At 46.5% G+C, this 19,166-nt stretch overlaps 1 protein-coding gene across 4 annotated transcripts in view; it reads left to right on the top strand.

Annotated features, from left to right (window-relative positions):
- LOC140389979 (diacylglycerol kinase delta) overlaps positions 1 to 19,166 on the top strand; it is a 225,184-nt gene that overhangs the window by 165,008 nt on the left and 41,010 nt on the right. The window lies entirely within an intron of this gene.

Raw genomic sequence — 19,166 nt, forward strand, 5'->3', positions numbered from 1 at the left:
GACTGACTCACAGTTACTGATTGCACCTCACAGTTACTGATTGCACCTCATAGTAACTGATGACTGCACCTTATATTTACTGATTGCACCTTTTGGTTGTGACTGCACCTTTTGGTTGTGACTGCACCTTTTGGTTGTGACTGCACCTTTTGGTTGCTGACTGCCCCTTTTGGTTGCTGATTGCACCTTATAGATACTGACTGCACCTTGTACATACTGACTGCCCTTGTAGATAAATACTGCACCTTATAGTGACTGAGTGCACCTCACAGTTATTGATTGCACCTCACAGTTATTGATTGCACCTCACAGTTATTGATTGCACCTCACAGTTATTGATTGCACCTCACAGTTATTGATTGCACCTCACAGTTATTGATTGCACCTCACAGTTATTGATTGCACCTCAAAGTTACTGATTGCACCTCACAGTTACTGATAGCACCTCACAACTGATGACTGCACCTTTTAGTTGCTGACTGCACCTTTTGGTTGCTGACTGCACCTTTTGGTTGCTGACTGCACCTTATAGATACTGACTGCACCTCATAGATACTGACCGCACCTTATAGATACTGACCGCACCTGACCGATACTGACTGCACTTTATACTTATGATGCACTTTATGCTTACTGACAACACCTTACAGTTGTTGACTGCACCTTATAGATACTGAGTGCATCTTATAATAATAATCATAATCTTTATTATTATTGTCGCAAGTAGGCTTACATTAACACTGCAATGAAGTTACTGTGAAAATCCCCGGAGCCGCCACACTCTGGCACCTGTTCGGGTACACTGAGGGAGAATTCAGAATGTCCAATTCGGGACTTGTGGGAGGAAACCGGAGCACTCGGAGGAAACCCACGCAGACACTGGAAGAAGTTCCAGACAACGCACAGACAGTGACCCATGCAGAAATCGAACCCGGGACCCTGGCTCTGTGAAGCAACAGTGCTAACCACTGTGTTACTGTGCCGTATTCTGACTGCACTTTACACTTACTGACAACACCTGAGAGTTCTTGACTGCAACTTATCGATACTGACTGCAACTTATAGATACTGACTGCACCTTACAGTTACGGACTGGACTTTTTAGATACTGACTGCACCTTACAGTTACTGACTGCACCTTATGGTTACTGACTGCCCCCTACAGTTACTGACTGCACCTTACAGTTACAAACTGCACCTTACGGTTGCTGACTGCACCTTACAGTTACAAACTGCACCTTACAGTTATTGACTGCACCTTACAGTTACAGACAGCACCTTACGGTTACTGACTGCACCTTACGGTTGCTGACTGCACCTTACGGTTACTGACTGCACCTTACGGTTGCTGACTGCACCTTACAGTTACAGACTGCACCTTACGGTTACTGACTGCATTTTACGATTTCTGACTGCACCTTACAGTTACAGACTGCACCTTACGGTTACTGACTGCATTTTACGATTTCTGACTGCACCTTACGGTTACTGATTGCACCTTACGGTTGCTGACTGCACCTTACAGTTACAGACTGCACCTTACGGTTACTGACTGCATCTTACATTACAGACTGCCCTTATGAAAAATGAATGAAAAATGAAAATCGCTTATTGTCACAAGTAGGTTTCAAATGAAGTTACTGTGAAAAGCCCCTAGTCGCCACATTCAGGCGCCTGTTCGGGGAGGCTGGTACTGGTTGCTGACTGCACCTTACAGTTACTGACTGCCCCTACAGTTACTGACTGCCCCCGACAGTTACTGGCTGTACCTTACAGTTAAAGACTGCACCTTACAGTTACTGAATGCAGCTTCATAATAATAATAATAATCATTTATTGCCACAAGTAAGCTTCAATGAAGTTACTGTGAAAAGCCCCAGGTCGCCACATTCCGGCGCCTGTTCAGGGAGGTTGGTACGGGAATTGAACCCGCGCTGCTGGTCTTGTTCTGCATTACAAGCCAGCTGTTTAGCCTACTGTGCTAAACCAGCTTACAGTTGCTGACTGCACTTTACAGTTACTGACTGCACCTTACAGTTACGGACTGGACTTTTTAGAAACTGACTGCACCTTACAGTTACTGACTGCACCTTATGGTTACTGACTGCACCTTACAGTTACGGACTGGACTTTTTAGAAACTGACTGCACCTTACAGTTACTGACTGCACCTTATGGTTACTGACTGCACCTTACAGTTACGGACTGGACTTTTTAGAAATTGACTGCACCTTACAGTTACTGACTGCACCTTATGGTTACTGACTGCACCTTACAGTTACGGACTGGACTTTTTAGAAACTGACTGCACCTTACAGTTACTGACTGCACCTTATGGTTACTGACTGCCCCTACAGTTGACTGCACCTTACAGTTACAGACAGCACCTTACGGTTACTGACTGCACCTTACGGTTGCTGACTGCACCTTATGGTTACTGACTGCCCCTACAGTTGACTGCACCTTACTGTTACAGACTGCACCTTACGGTTGCTGACTGCACCTTACGGTTGCTGACTGCACCTTATAGTTACTGACTGCACCTTACGGTTACTGATTGCATTTTACGGTTTCTGACTGCACCTTACGGTTGCTGACTGCACCTTACAGTTACAGACTGCACCTTACGGTTACTGACTGCATTTTACGGTTGCTGACTGCACCTTACGGTTGCTGACTGCACCTTACGGTTACTGACTGCAGCTTACGGTTACTGACTGCAGCTTACGTTACAGACTGCCCTTATGAAAAATGAAAATCGCTTATTGTCACAAGTAGGTTTCAAATGAAGTTACTGTGAAAAGCCCCTAGTCGCCACATTCAGACGCCTGTTCGGGGAGGCTGGTACTGGTTGCTGACTGCACCTTACAGTTGCTGACTGCACCTGACAGTTACTGACTGCACCTTACGGTTACTGACTGCATTTTACGGTTACTGACTGCACCTTACGGTTGCTGACTGCACCTTACGGTTTCTGACTGCACCTTACGGTTACTGACTGCATTTTACGGTTACTGACTGCACCTTACGGTTCCAGACTGCCCTTACAGTTTTGGACTGCACCTTACGGTTACTGACTGCACCTTACAGTTGCTGACTGCACCTTACGGTTGCTGACTGCACCTTACAGTTACAAACTGCACCTTACGGTTGCTGACTGCACCTTACAGTTACAGACTGCCCTTACAGTAACTGACTGCACCTTACGGTTGCTGACTGCACCTTACGGTTGCTGACTGCATTTATGGTTACTGACTGCACCTCACAGTTATTGACTGCACTTTGTAGTTATAGACTGCCCCTTAATATTCTGAATGCCCCTTACAGTTGCTGACTGCACCATACAGTTGCTGACTGCACCTTACAGTTATTGACTGCACCTCACAGTTACAGACAGCACCTTACAGTTACTGACTGCATTTTACGGTTGCTGACTGCACCTTACGATTGCTGACTGCACCTTACGGTTGCTGACTGCACCTTACGGTTACTGACTGCACCTTACGGTTACTGACTGCACCTTACAGTTACTGACTGCATTTTACGGATGCTGACTGCACCTTACGATTGCTGACTGCACCTTACGATTACTGACTGCATCTTACGGTTATTGACTGCACCTTGTAGTTATAGACTGCCCCTTAATATTCTGAATGCCCCTTACAGTTACTGACTGCACCTTATGGTTACTGACTGCACCTTATAGTTACTGACTAGCCCCTACAGTTATTGACTCGCCTTACAGTTGCTGACTGCACCTTACAGTTGCTGACTGCCCCTACAGTTATTGACTGGCCTTACAGTTATTGACTGCACCTTGCAGTTACAGACAGCACCTTACGGTTACTGACTGCACCTTACGGTTGCTGACTGCACCTTACGGTTACTGACTGCACCTTACGGTTACTGACTGCACCTTACAGTTACTGACTAGCCCCTACAGTTATTGACTGGCCTTACAGTTATTGACTGCACCTTGCAGTTACTGACTGCACCTTACGGTTACTGACTGCACCTTACGGTTACTGACTGCACCTTACAGTTACAGACTGCACCTTACGGTTGCTGACTGCACCTTACGGTTGCTGACTGCACCTTACAGTTACAGACTGCCCATACAGTAACTGACTGCACCTTACGGTTGCTGACTGCACCTTACGGTTGCTGACTGCACCTTACGGTTACAGACTGCACATTACGGTTGCTGACTGCACATTACGGTTGCTGACTGCACATTACGGTTACTGACTGCACCTTACGGTTACTGACTGCACCTTACAGTTATAGACTGCCCCTTAATATTCTGAATGCCCCTTACAGTTGCTGACTGCACCTTATAGTTACTGACTGCACCTTATGGTTACTGACTGCCCCCTACAGTTATTGACTGGCCTTACAGTTATTGACTGCACCTTACAGTTACAGACAGCACCTTACAGTTACTGGCTGCATTTTACGGTTGCTGACTACACCTTACGGTTGCTGACTGTACCTTACGGTTGCTGACTGCACCTTACGGTTACAGACTGCACCTTACGGCTGCTGACTGCACCTTACGGCTGCTGACTGCACCTTACGGCTGCTGACTGCACCTTACGGTTACAGACTGCACCTTACAGTTACGGACTGGACTTTTTAGATACTGACTGCACCTTACAGTTACTGACTGCACTTTATGGTTACTGACTGCCCCTACAGTTATTGACTGCACCTTACAGTTACAGACAGCACCTTACAGTTACAGACTGCACCTTACGCTTACTGACTGCATTTTACGGTTGCTGACTGAACCTTACAGTTACAGACTGCACCTTACGGTTACTGACTGCATTTTACGGTTGCTGACTGCATCTTACAGTTACGGACTGGACTTTTTAGATACTGACTGCACCTTACAGTTACTGACTGCACTTTATGGTTACTGACTGCCCCTACAGTTATTGACTGCACCTTACAGTTACAGACAGCACCTTACAGTTACAGACTGCACCTTACGGTTACTGACTGCATTTTACGGTTGCTGACTGCACCTTACAGTTACAGACTGCACCTTACGGTTACTGACTGCATTTTACGGTTGCTGACTGCACCTTACGGTTGCTGACTGCACCTTACGGTTACTGACTGCACCTTACGGTTGCTGACTGCACCTTACGGTTACTGATTGCACCTTACAGTTACAGACTGCACCTTACGGTTACTGACTGCATTTTACGGTTGCTGACTGCACCTTACAGTTACAGACTGCACCTTACGGTTACTGACTGCATTTTACGGTTGCTGACTGCACCTTACAGTTACAGACTGCACCTTACGGTTACTGACTGCATTTTACGGTTGCTGACTGCACCTTACGGTTGCTGACTGCACCTTACGGTTACTGACTGCACCTTACGGTTACTGACTGCACCTTACGGTTGCTGACTGCACCTTACGGTTACTGATTGCACCTTACAGTTACAGACTGCACCTTACGGTTACTGACTGCATTTTACGGTTGCTGACTGCACCTTACAGTTACAGACTGCACCTTACGGTTGCTGACTGCACCTTACGGTTACTGACTGCATCTTACATTACAGACTGCCCTTATGAAAAATGAATGAAAAATGAAAATCGCTTATTGTCACAAGTAGGTTTCAAATGAAGTTACTGTGAAAAGCCCCTAGTCGCCACATTCGGGGAGGCTGGTACTGGTTGCTGACTGCACCTTACAGTTACTGACTGCACCTTACGGTTACTGACTGCCCCCGACAGTTACTGGCTGTACCTTACAGTTAAAGACTGCCCCTTACAGTTACTGAATGCAGCTTAATAATAATAATAATAATAAATTATTGCCGCAAGTAAGCTTCAATTAAGTTACTGTGAAAAGCCCCAGGTCGCCACATTCCGGCGCCTGTTCAGGGAGGTTGGTACGGGAATTGAACCCGCGCTGCTGGTCTTGTTCTGCATTACAAGCCAGCTGTTTAACCTACTGTGCTAAACCAGCTTACAGTTGCTGACTGCACTTTACAGTTACTGACTGCACCTTACAGTTACGGACTGGACTTTTTAGAAACTGACTGCACCTTACAGTTACTGACTGCATCTTACAGTTACTGACTGCACGTTATGGTTACTGACTGCCCCTACAGTTGACTGCACCTTACAGTTACAGACAGCACCTTACGGTTACTGATTGCATTTTACGGTTTCTGACTGCACCTTACGGTTGCTGACTGCACCTTACGGTTGCTGACTGCACCTTACGGTTGCTGACTGCACCTTACAGTTACAGACTGCACCTTACGGTTACTGATTGCATTTTACGGTTTCTGACTGCACCTTACGGTTGCTGACTGCACCTTACGGTTACTGACTGCAGCTTACGTTACAGACTGCCCTTATGAAAAATGAATGAAAAATGAAAATCGCTTATTGTCACAAGTAGGTTTCAAATGAAGTTACTGTGAAAAGCCCCTAGTCGCCACATTCAGACGTTCGGGGAGGCTGGTACTGGTTGCTGACTGCACCTGACAGTTACTGACTGCACCTTACAGTTATTGACTGCACCTTACGGTTACTGACTGCACCTTACGGTTGCTGACTGCACCTTACGGTTACTGACTGCACTTTACAGTTACGGACTGGACTTTTTAGAAACTGACTGCACCTTACAGTTACTGACTGCACCTTATGGTTACTGACTGCCCCTACAGTTGACTGCACCTTACAGTTACAGACAGCACCTTACGGTTGCTGACTGCACCTTACGGTTGCTGACTGCACCTCACGGTTACTGATTGCATTTTACGGTTACTGACTGCACCGTATAGTTACTGACTGCACCTTACGGTTACAGACTGCACCTTACGGTTACTAACTGCACCTTACAGTTTTGGTCTGCACCTTATGGTTACTGACTGCCCCCAACAGTTATTGACTGCACCTTACAGTTACAGACAGCACCTTATGGTTAATGACTGCATTTTACGGTTGCTGACTGCACCTTACCGGTTACAGACTGCACCTTACAGTTGCTGACTGCACCTTACAGTTTTGGACTGCACCTTACAGTTACTGACTGCACCTTACGGTTACTGACTGCACCTTACAGTTACAAACTGCACCTTACAGTTACTGACTGCACCTTACGGTTACTGACTGCACCTTACAGTTACTGACTGCACCTTATAGTTACTGACTGCACCTTACAGTTACTGACTGCACCTTATAGTTACTGACTGCACCTTACAGTTTTGGACTGCACCTTACGGTTACTGACTGCACCTTACAGTTACTGACTGCACCTTACGGTTACTGACTGCACCTTACAGTTACAAACTGCACCTTACAGTTACTGACTGCACCTTACGGTTACTGACTGCACCTTACAGTTGCTGACTGCACCTTACAGTTACTGACTGCACCTTACGGTTACTGACTGCACCTTACAGTTACTGACTGCACCTTATAGTTGCTGACTGCACCTTACAGTTTTGGACTGCACCTTACGGTTACTGACTGCACCTTACAGTTACTGACTGCACCTTACAGTTACTGACTGCACCTGACGGTTACTGACTGCACCTTACAGTTACTGACTGCACCTTATAGTTACTGACTGCACCTTACAGTTACTGACTGCACCTTATAGTTACTGACTGCACCTTACGGTTACTGACTGCACCTTACAGTTACTGACTGCACCTTACAGTTACTGACTGCACCTTACAGTTACTGACTGCACCTTACCGGTTACTGACTGCACCTTACGGTTACTGACTGCACCTTACAGTTACAAACTGCACCTTACAGTTACTGACTGCACCTTACGGTTACTGACTGCACCTTACAGTTACTGACTGCACCTTATAGTTACTGACTGCACCTTACGGTTACTGACTGCACCTTACAGTTACAAACTGCACCTTACAGTTACTGACTGCACCTTACGGTTACTGACTGCACCTTACGGTTACAGACTGCACCTTACGGTTACTGACTGCACCTTACAGTTACAGACTGCACCTTACAGTTGCTGACTGCACCTTACAGTTTTGGACTGCACCTTACGGTTACTGACTGCACCTTACAGTTACTGACTGCACCTTACGGTTACTGACTGCACCGTACAGTTACAAACTGCACGTTACAGTTACTGACTGCACCTTACGGTTACTGACTGCACCTTACAGTTACTGACTGCACCTTACAGTTACAGACTGCACCTTACGGTTACTGACTGCATTTTACGGTTGCTGACTGCACCTTACAGTTACAGACTGCACCTTACGGTTACTGACTGCATTTTACGGTTGCTGACTGCATCTTACAGTTACGGACTGGACTTTTTAGATACTGACTGCACCTTACAGTTACTGACTGCACTTTATGGTTACTGACTGCCCCTACAGTTATTGACTGCACCTTACAGTTACAGACAGCACCTTACAGTTACAGACTGCACCTTACGGTTACTGACTGCATTTTACGGTTGCTGACTGCACCTTACAGTTACAGACTGCACCTTACGGTTACTGACTGCATTTTACGGTTGCTGACTGCACCTTACGGTTACTGACTGCACCTTACGGTTGCTGACTGCACCTTACGGTTACTGATTGCACCTTACAGTTACAGACTGCACCTTACGGTTACTGACTGCATTTTACGGTTGCTGACTGCACCTTACAGTTACAGACTGCACCTTACGGTTACTGACTGCATTTTACGGTTGCTGACTGCACCTTACAGTTACAGACTGCACCTTACGGTTGCTGACTGCACCTTACGGTTACTGACTGCATCTTACATTACAGACTGCCCTTATGAAAAATGAATGAAAAATGAAAATCGCTTATTGTCACAAGTAGGTTTCAAATGAAGTTACTGTGAAAAGCCCCTAGTCGCCACATTCGGGGAGGCTGGTACTGGTTGCTGACTGCACCTTACAGTTACTGACTGCACCTTACGGTTACTGACTGCCCCCGGCAGTTACTGGCTGTACCTTACAGTTAAAGACTGCCCCTTACAGTTACTGAATGCAGCTTAATAATAATAATAGTAATAATAAATTATTGCCGCAAGTAAGCTTCAATGAAGTTACTGTGAAAAGCCCCAGGTCGCCACATTCCGGCGCCTGTTCAGAGAGGTTGGTACGGGAATTGAACCCGCGCTGCTGGTCTTGTTCTGCATTACAAGCCAGCTGTTTAACCTACTGTGCTAAACCAGCTTACAGTTGCTGACTGCACTTTACAGTTACTGACTGCACCTTACAGTTACGGACTGGACTTTTTAGAAACTGACTGCACCTTACAGTTACTGACTGCATCTTACAGTTACTGACTGCACGTTATGGTTACTGACTGCCCCTACAGTTGACTGCACCTTACAGTTACAGACAGCACCTTACGGTTACTGATTGCATTTTACGGTTTCTGACTGCACCTTACGGTTGCTGACTGCACCTTACGGTTGCTGACTGCACCTTACGGTTGCTGACTGCACCTTACAGTTACAGACTGCACCTTACGGTTACTGATTGCATTTTACGGTTTCTGACTGCACCTTACGGTTGCTGACTGCACCTTACGGTTGCTGACTGCACCTTACGGTTACTGACTGCAGCTTACGTTACAGACTGCCCTTATGAAAAATGAATGAAAAATGAAAATCGCTTATTGTCACAAGTAGGTTTCAAATGAAGTTACTGTGAAAAGCCCCTAGTCGCCACATTCAGACGTTCGGGGAGGCTGGTACTGGTTGCTGACTGCACCTGACAGTTACTGACTGCACCTTACAGTTATTGACTGCACCTTACGGTTACTGACTGCACTTACGGTTGCTGACTGCACCTTACGGTTACTGACTGCACCTTACAGTTACGGACTGGACTTTTTAGAAACTGACTGCACCTTACAGTTACTGACTGCACCTTATGGTTACTGACTGCCCCTACAGTTGACTGCACCTTACAGTTACAGACAGCACCTTACGGTTGCTGACTGCACCTTACGGTTGCTGACTGCACCTCACGGTTACTGATTGCATTTTACGGTTACTGACTGCACCGTATAGTTACTGACTGCACCTTACGGTTACAGACTGCACCTTACGGTTACTAACTGCACCTTACAGTTTTGGTCTGCACCTTATGGTTTTGGACTGCACCTTACAGTTACTGACTGCACCTTACAGTTTTGGACTGCACCTTACAGTTACTGACTGCACCTTACGGTTACTGACTGCACCTTACAGTTACAAACTGCACCTTACAGTTACTGACTGCACCTTACGGTTACTGACTGCACCTTACAGTTACTGACTGCACCTTATAGTTACTGACTGCACCTTACAGTTACTGACTGCACCTTATAGTTACTGACTGCACCTTACAGTTTTGGACTGCACCTTACGGTTACTGACTGCACCTTACAGTTACTGACTGCACCTTACGTTTACTGACTGCACCTTACAGTTACAAACTGCACCTTACAGTTACTGACTGCACCTTACGGTTACTGACTGCACCTTACAGTTGCTGACTGCACCTTACAGTTACTGACTGCACCTTACGGTTACTGACTGCACCTTACAGTTACTGACTGCACCTTATAGTTGCTGACTGCACCTTACAGTTTTGGACTGCACCTTACGGTTACAGACTGCACCTTACGGTTACTGACTGCACCTTACAGTTACTGACTGCACCTTACAGTTACTGACTGCACCTTACGGTTACTGACTGCACCTTACAGTTACTGACTGCACCTTATAGTTACTGACTGCACCTTACAGTTACTGACTGCACCTTATAGTTACTGACTGCACCTTACGGTTACTGACTGCACCTTACAGTTACTGACTGCACCTTACAGTTACTGACTGCACCTTACAGTTACTGACTGCACCTTACCGGTTACTGACTGCACCTTACAGTTACTGACTGCACCTTACGGTTACTGACTGCACCTTACGGTTACAGACTGCACCTTACGGTTACTGACTGCACCTTACAGTTACAGACTGCACCTTACAGTTGCTGACTGCACCTTACAGTTTTGGACTGCACCTTACGGTTACTGACTGCACCTTACAGTTACTGACTGCACCTTACGGTTACTGACTGCACCGTACAGTTACAAACTGCACGTTACAGTTACTGACTGCACCTTACGGTTACTGACTGCACCTTACAGTTACTGACTGCACCTTATAGTTACTGACTGCACCTTACAGTTTTGGACTGCACCTTACGGTTACTGACTGCACCTTACGGTTACTGACTGCACCTTACAGTTACTGACTGCACCTTATAGTTGCTGACTGCACCTTACAGTTTTGGACTGCACCTTACGGTTACTGACTGCACCTTACGGTTACAGACTGCACCTTACGGTTACTGACTGCACCTTACAGTTACTGACTGCACCTTATAGTTGCTGACTGCACCTTACAGTTTTGGACTGCACCTTACGGTTACTGACTGCACCTTACGGTTACAGACTGCACCTTACGGTTACTGACTGCACCTTACGGTTACAGACTGCACCTTACGGTTACTGACTGCACCTTACAGTTACTGACTGCACCTTACAGTTACTGACTGCACCTTACAGTTACTGACTGCACCTTACGGTTACTGACTGCACCTTACAGTTACTGACTGCACCTTACAGTTACTGACTGCACCTTATAGTTACTGACTGCACCTTATAGTTACTGACTGCACCTTACAGTTACTGACTGCACCTTATAGTTACTGACTGCACCTTACGGTTACTGACTGCACCTTACAGTTACTGACTGCACCTTACAGTTACTGACTGCACCTTACAGTTACTGACTGCACCTTATAGTTACTGACTGCACCTTACGGTTACTGACTGCACCTTACAGTTACTGACTGCACCTTACGGTTACTGACTGCACCTTGCAGTTACTGACTGCACCTTACAGTTACTGACTGCACCTTATAGTTAATGACTGCACCTTATGGTTACTGACTAGCCCCTACAGTTATTGACTGGCCTTACAGTTACTAACTGCACCTTATGGTTACTGACTAGCCCCTACAGTTATTGACTGCACCTTACAGTTACTAACTGCACCTTATGGTTACTGACTGCCCCTACAGTTACTGACTGCACCTTACGGTTACTGACTGCACCTTATAGTTACTGACTGCACCTTACGGTTACTGACTGCACCTTACAGTTACAAACTGCACCTTACAGTTACTGACTGCACCTTACGGTTACTGACTGCACCTTACGGTTACAGACTGCACCTTACGGTTACTGACTGCACCTTACAGTTACAGACTGCACCTTACAGTTGCTGACTGCACCTTACAGTTTTGGACTGCACCTTACGGTTACTGACTGCACCTTACAGTTACTGACTGCACCTTACGGTTACTGACTGCACCGTACAGTTACAAACTGCACGTTACAGTTACTGACTGCACCTTACGGTTACTGACTGCACCTTACAGTTACTGACTGCACCTTATAGTTACTGACTGCACCTTACAGTTTTGGACTGCACCTTACGGTTACTGACTGCACCTTACGGTTACAGACTGCACCTTACGGTTACTGACTGCACCTTACGGTTACTGACTGCACCTTACAGTTACTGACTGCACCTTATAGTTGCTGACTGCACCTTACAGTTTTGGACTGCACCTTACGGTTACTGACTGCACCTTACGGTTACAGACTGCACCTTACGGTTACAGACTGCACCTTACGGTTACTGACTGCACCTTACAGTTACTGACTGCACCTTATAGTTGCTGACTGCACCTTACAGTTTTGGACTGCACCTTACGGTTACTGACTGCACCTTACGGTTACAGACTGCACCTTACGGTTACTGACTGCACCTTACGGTTACAGACTGCACCTTACGGTTACTGACTGCACCTTACAGTTACTGACTGCACCTTATAGTTGCTGACTGCACCTTACAGTTTTGGACTGCACCTTACGGTTACTGACTGCACCTTACGGTTACAGACTGCACCTTACGGTTACTGACTGCACCTTACGGTTACAGACTGCACCTTACGGTTACTGACTGCACCTTACAGTTACTGACTGCACCTTACAGTTACTGACTGCACCTTACAGTTACTAACTGCACCTTACGGTTACTGACTGCACCTTACAGTTACTGACTGCACCTTACAGTTACTGACTGCACCTTACAGTTACTGACTGCACCTTATAGTTACTGACTGCACCTTATAGTTACTGACTGCACCTTACAGTTACTGACTGCACCTTATAGTTACTGACTGCACCTTACGGTTACTGACTGCACCTTACAGTTACTGACTGCACCTTACAGTTACTGACTGCACCTTATAGTTACTGACTGCACCTTACGGTTACTGACTGCACCTTACAGTTACTGACTGCACCTTACGGTTACTGACTGCACCTTGCAGTTACTGACTGCACCTTACAGTTACTGACTGCACCTTATAGTTACTGACTGCACCTTATGGTTACTGACTAGCCCCTACAGTTATTGACTGGCCTTACAGTTACTAACTGCACCTTATGGTTACTGACTAGCCCCTACAGTTATTGACTGCACCTTACAGTTACTAACTGCACCTTATGGTTACTGACTGCACCTTACGGTTACTGACTGCACCTTACGGTTACTGACTGCACCTTATAGTTACTGACTGCACCTTACGGTTACTGACTGCACCTTACAGTTACAAACTGCACCTTACAGTTACTGACTGCACCTTACGGTTACTGACTGCACCTTACGGTTACAGACTGCACCTTACGGTTACTGACTGCACCTTACAGTTACAGACTGCACCTTACAGTTGCTGACTGCACCTTACAGTTTTGGACTGCACCTTACGGTTACTGACTGCACCTTACAGTTACTGACTGCACCTTACGGTTACTGACTGCACCGTACAGTTACAAACTGCACGTTACAGTTACTGACTGCACCTTACGGTTACTGACTGCACCTTACAGTTACTGACTGCACCTTATAGTTACTGACTGCACCTTACAGTTTTGGACTGCACCTTACGGTTACTGACTGCACCTTACGGTTACAGACTGCACCTTACGGTTACTGACTGCACCTTACAGTTACTGACTGCACCTTATAGTTGCTGACTGCACCTTACAGTTTTTGACTGCACCTTACGGTTACTGACTGCACCTTACGGTTACAGACTGCACCTTACGGTTACTGACTGCACCTTACAGTTACTGACTGCACCTTATAGTTGCTGACTGCACCTTACAGTTTTGGACTGCACCTTACGGTTACTGACTGCACCTTACGGTTACAGACTGCACCTTACGGTTACAGACTGCACCTTACGGTTACTGACTGCACCTTACAGTTACTGACTGCACCTTACAGTTACTGACTGCACCTTACAGTTACTGACTGCACCTTACGGTTACTGACTGCACCTTACAGTTACTGACTGCACCTTACAGTTACTGACTGCACCTTATAGTTACTGACTGCACCTTACAGTTACTGACTGCACCTTATAGTTACTGACTGCACCTTACGGTTACTGACTGCACCTTACAGTTACTGACTGCACCTTACAGTTACTGACTGCACCTTACAGTTACTGACTGCACCTTACAGTTACTGACTGCACCTTATAGTTACTGACTGCACCTTACGGTTACTGACTGCACCTTACAGTTACTGACTGCACCTTACGGTTACTGACTGCACCTTGCAGTTACTGACTGCACCTTACAGTTACTGACTGCACCTTATAGTTACTGACTGCACCTTATGGTTACTGACTAGCCCCTACAGTTATTGACTGGCCTTACAGTTACTAACTGCACCTTATGGTTACTGACTAGCCCCTACAGTTATTGACTGCACCTTACAGTTACTAACTGCACCTTATGGTTACTGACTGCCCCTACAGTTACTGACTGCACCTTACGGTTACTGACTGCACCTTCCAGTTACTGACTGCACCTTACGGTTACTGACTGCACCTTACGGTTGCTGACTGCACCTTACAGTTACAGACTGCACCTCACGGTTGCTGACTGCACCTTACGGGTACTGACTGCACCTTACGATTACTGACTGCACCTTACAGTTACTGACTGCACCTTACAGTTACTGACTGCACCTTATAGTTACTGACTGCACCTTATGGTTACTGACTAGCCCCTACAGTTATTGACTGGCCTTACAGTTACTAACTGCACCTTATGGTTACTGACTAGCCCCTACAGTTATTGACTGCACCTTACAGTTACTAACTGCACCTTATGGTTACTGACTGCCCCTACAGTTATTGACTGCACCTTACAGTTACTGACTGCACCTTACGGTTACTGACTGCACCTTACGGTTGCTGACTGCACCTTACAGTTACAGACTGCACCTCACGGTTGCTGACTGCACCTTACGGGTACTGACTGCACCTTACGATTACTGACTGCATCTTACGGTTATTGACTGCACCTTGCAGTTATAGACTGCCCCTTAATATTCTGAATGCCCCTTACAGTTGCTGACTGCACCTTGCAGTTATAGACTGCCCCTTAATATTCTGAATGCCCCTTACAGTTGCTGACTGCACCTTACAGTTTCTGACTGCACCTTACAGTTGCTGACTGCACCTTACGGTTACTAACTGCACCTTACAGTTTTGGACTGCACGTTACGGTTACTGAATGCACCTTACTGTTACTGACTGCACCTTACAGTTACTGACTGCACCTTACAGTTACAAACTGCACCTTACAGTTACTGACTGCACCTTACAGTTACTGACTGCACCTTACAGTTACTGACTGCACCTTACAGTTACAAACTGCACCTTACGGTTACTGACTGCACCTTACGATTACTGACTGCACCTTACAGTTACTGACTGCACCTTATAGTTACTGACTGCACCTTACAGTTACTGACTGCACCTTATAGTTACTGACTGCACCTTACAGTTTTGGACTGCACCTTACGGTTACTGACTGCACCTTACAGTTACTGACTGCACCTTACGGTTACTGACTGCACCTTACAGTTACAAACTGCACCTTACAGTTACTGACTGCACCTTACGGTTACTGACTGCACCTTACAGTTGCTGACTGCACCTTACAGTTACTGACTGCACCTTACGGTTACTGACTGCACCTTATAGTTGCTGACTGCACCTTACAGTTGCTGACTGCACCTTACAGTTTTGGACTGCACCTTACGGTTACTGACTGCACCTTACGGTTACAGACTGCACCTTACGGTTACTGACTGCACCTTACAGTTACTGACTGCACCTTACAGTTACTGACTGCACCTTACAGTTACTGACTGCACCTTATAGTTACTGACTGCACCTTACGGTTACTGACTGCACCTTATTGTTACTGACTGCACCTTACAGTTACTGACTGCACCTTACAGTTACTGACTGCACCTTACGGTTACTGACTGCACCTTACAGTTACTGACTGCACCTTACAGTTACTGACTGCACCTTACGGTTACTGACTGCACCTTACAGTTACTGACTGCACCTTACGGTTACTGACTGCACCTTACGGTTACTGACTGCACCTTACAGTTACTGACTGCACCTTACAGTTACAGACTGCACCTTACAGTTGCTGACTGCACCTTACAGTTTTGGACTGCACCTTACGGTTACTGACTGCACCTTACAGTTACTGACTGCACCTTACGGTTACTGACTGCACCTTACAGTTACAAACTGCACCTTACAGTTACTGACTGCACCTTACGGTTACTGACTGCACCTTACAGTTACTGACTGCACCTTATAGTTACTGACTGCACCTTATAGTTACTGACTGCACCTTACAGTTACTGACTGCACCTTATAGTTACTGACTGCACCTTACAGTTTTGGACTGCACCTTACGGTTACTGACTGCACCTTACGGTTACTGACTGCACCCTACAGTTACTGACTGCACCTTATAGTTGCTGACTGCACCTTACAGTTTTGGACTGCACCTTACGGTTACTGACTGCACCTTACGGTTACAGACTGCACCTTACGGTTACTGACTGCACCTTACAGTTACTGACTGCACCATATAGTTGCTGACTGCATCTTACAGTTACTGACTGCACCATGCAGTTACTGACTGCACCTTATATTTACTGACTGCACCTTACGGTTACTGACTGCACCTTACGGTTACAGACTGCACCTTACGGTTACTGACTGCACCTTACGGTTACAGACTGCACCTTACGGTTACTGACTGCACCTTACAGTTACTGACTGCACCTTACAGTTACTGACTGCACCTTATAGTTACTGACTGCACCTTACAGTTACTGACTGCACCTTACAGTTACTGACTGCACCTTACAGTTACTGACTGCACCTTACAGTTACTGACTGCACCTTATAGTTACTGACTGCACCTTACAGTTACTGACTGCACCTTACAGTTACTGACTGCACCTTACGGTTACTGACTGCACCTTACAGTTACTGACTGCACCTTACAGTTACTGACTGCACCTTACAGTTACTGACTGCACCTTACGGTTACTGACTGCACCTTGCAGTTACTGACTGCACCTTACAGTTACTGACTGCACCTTATAGTTACTGACTGCACCTTATGGTTACTGACTAGCCCCTACAGTTATTGACTGGCCTTACAGTTACTAACTGCACCTTATGGTTACTGACTGCCCCTACAGTTATTGACTGCACCTTACAGTTACAGACAGCACCTTACGGTTGCTGACTGCACCTTACGGTTGCTGACTGCACCTTACAGTTACAGACTGCACCTCACGGTTGCTGACTGCACCTTACGGGTACTGACTGCACCTTACGGGTACTGACTGCACCTTACGATTACTGACTGCACCTTACGGTTATTGACTGCACCTTGCAGTTATAGACTGCCCCTTAATATTCTGAATGCCCCTTACAGTTCCTGACTGCACCTTACAGTTGCTGACTGCACCTTACAGTTGCTGACTGCACCTTACAGTTACTGACTGCACCTTACAGTTAGTGACTGCAACTTCTAGTTACTGACGGCACCTTATGGTTACTGACTGTCCCTATAGTTATTGACTGCACCTTACAGTTACAGACAGCACCTTACGGTTGCTGACTGCACCTTACGGTTGCTGACTGCACCTTACGGTTGCTGACTGCACCTTACGGTTACTGACTGCACCTTACAGTTACTGACTGCACCTTACGGTTACTTACTGCACCTTACGGTTACAGACTGCACCTTACGGTTACAGACTGCACCTTACGGTTACAGACTGCACCTTACGGTTACAGACTGCACCTTACGGTTACAGACTGCACCTTACAGTTTCTGACTGCACCTTACGATTACTAACTGCACCTTACAGTTTTGGACTGCACGTTACGGTTACTGAATGCACCTTACAGTTACTGACTGCACCTTACAGATACTGACTGCACCTTACGGTTACAGACTGCACCTTACGGTTACAAACTGCACCTTACGGATGCTGACTGCACCTTACGGTTACTGAATGCACCTTACAGTTATTGACTGCACCTTACAGTTACTGACTGCACCATGCAGTTACTGACTGCACCTTATAGTTACTGACTGTACCTTACAGTTACAGACTGTACCTTACGGTTACTGACTGCACCTTACGGTTACAGACTGCACCTTACAGCTGCTGACTGCAGCTTACAATTACTGACTGCACCTTACGGTTACAAACTGCACCTTACGGATGCTGACTGCACCTTACGGTTACTGAATGCACCTTACAGTTATTGACTGCACCTTACAGTTACTGACTGCACCTTACAGTTACTGACTGCACCTTATAGTTACTGACTGCACCTTACGGTTACAGACTGCACCTTACGGTTACAGACTGCACCTTACGGTTACAGACTGCACCTTCTGGTGACTCGCTGCACCTTCTGGTGACTGACTGCACCTTCTCGTGACTGACTGCACCTTCTGGTGACTGACTGCACCTTCTGGTGACTGACTGCACCTTACGGTCACTGACTGCACCTTGTGGTCACTGACTGCACCTTGTGGTCACTGACTGCACCTTGTGGTCACTGACTGCACCTTACGGTCACTGACTGCACCTTCTGGTCACTGACTGCACCTTCTGGTCACTGACTGCACCTTA

The sequence above is a fragment of the Scyliorhinus torazame genome, chromosome 14 (genome assembly GCF_047496885.1).
Source record: "Scyliorhinus torazame isolate Kashiwa2021f chromosome 14, sScyTor2.1, whole genome shotgun sequence".
NCBI classification, from domain to species: domain Eukaryota; kingdom Metazoa; phylum Chordata; class Chondrichthyes; order Carcharhiniformes; family Scyliorhinidae; genus Scyliorhinus; species Scyliorhinus torazame.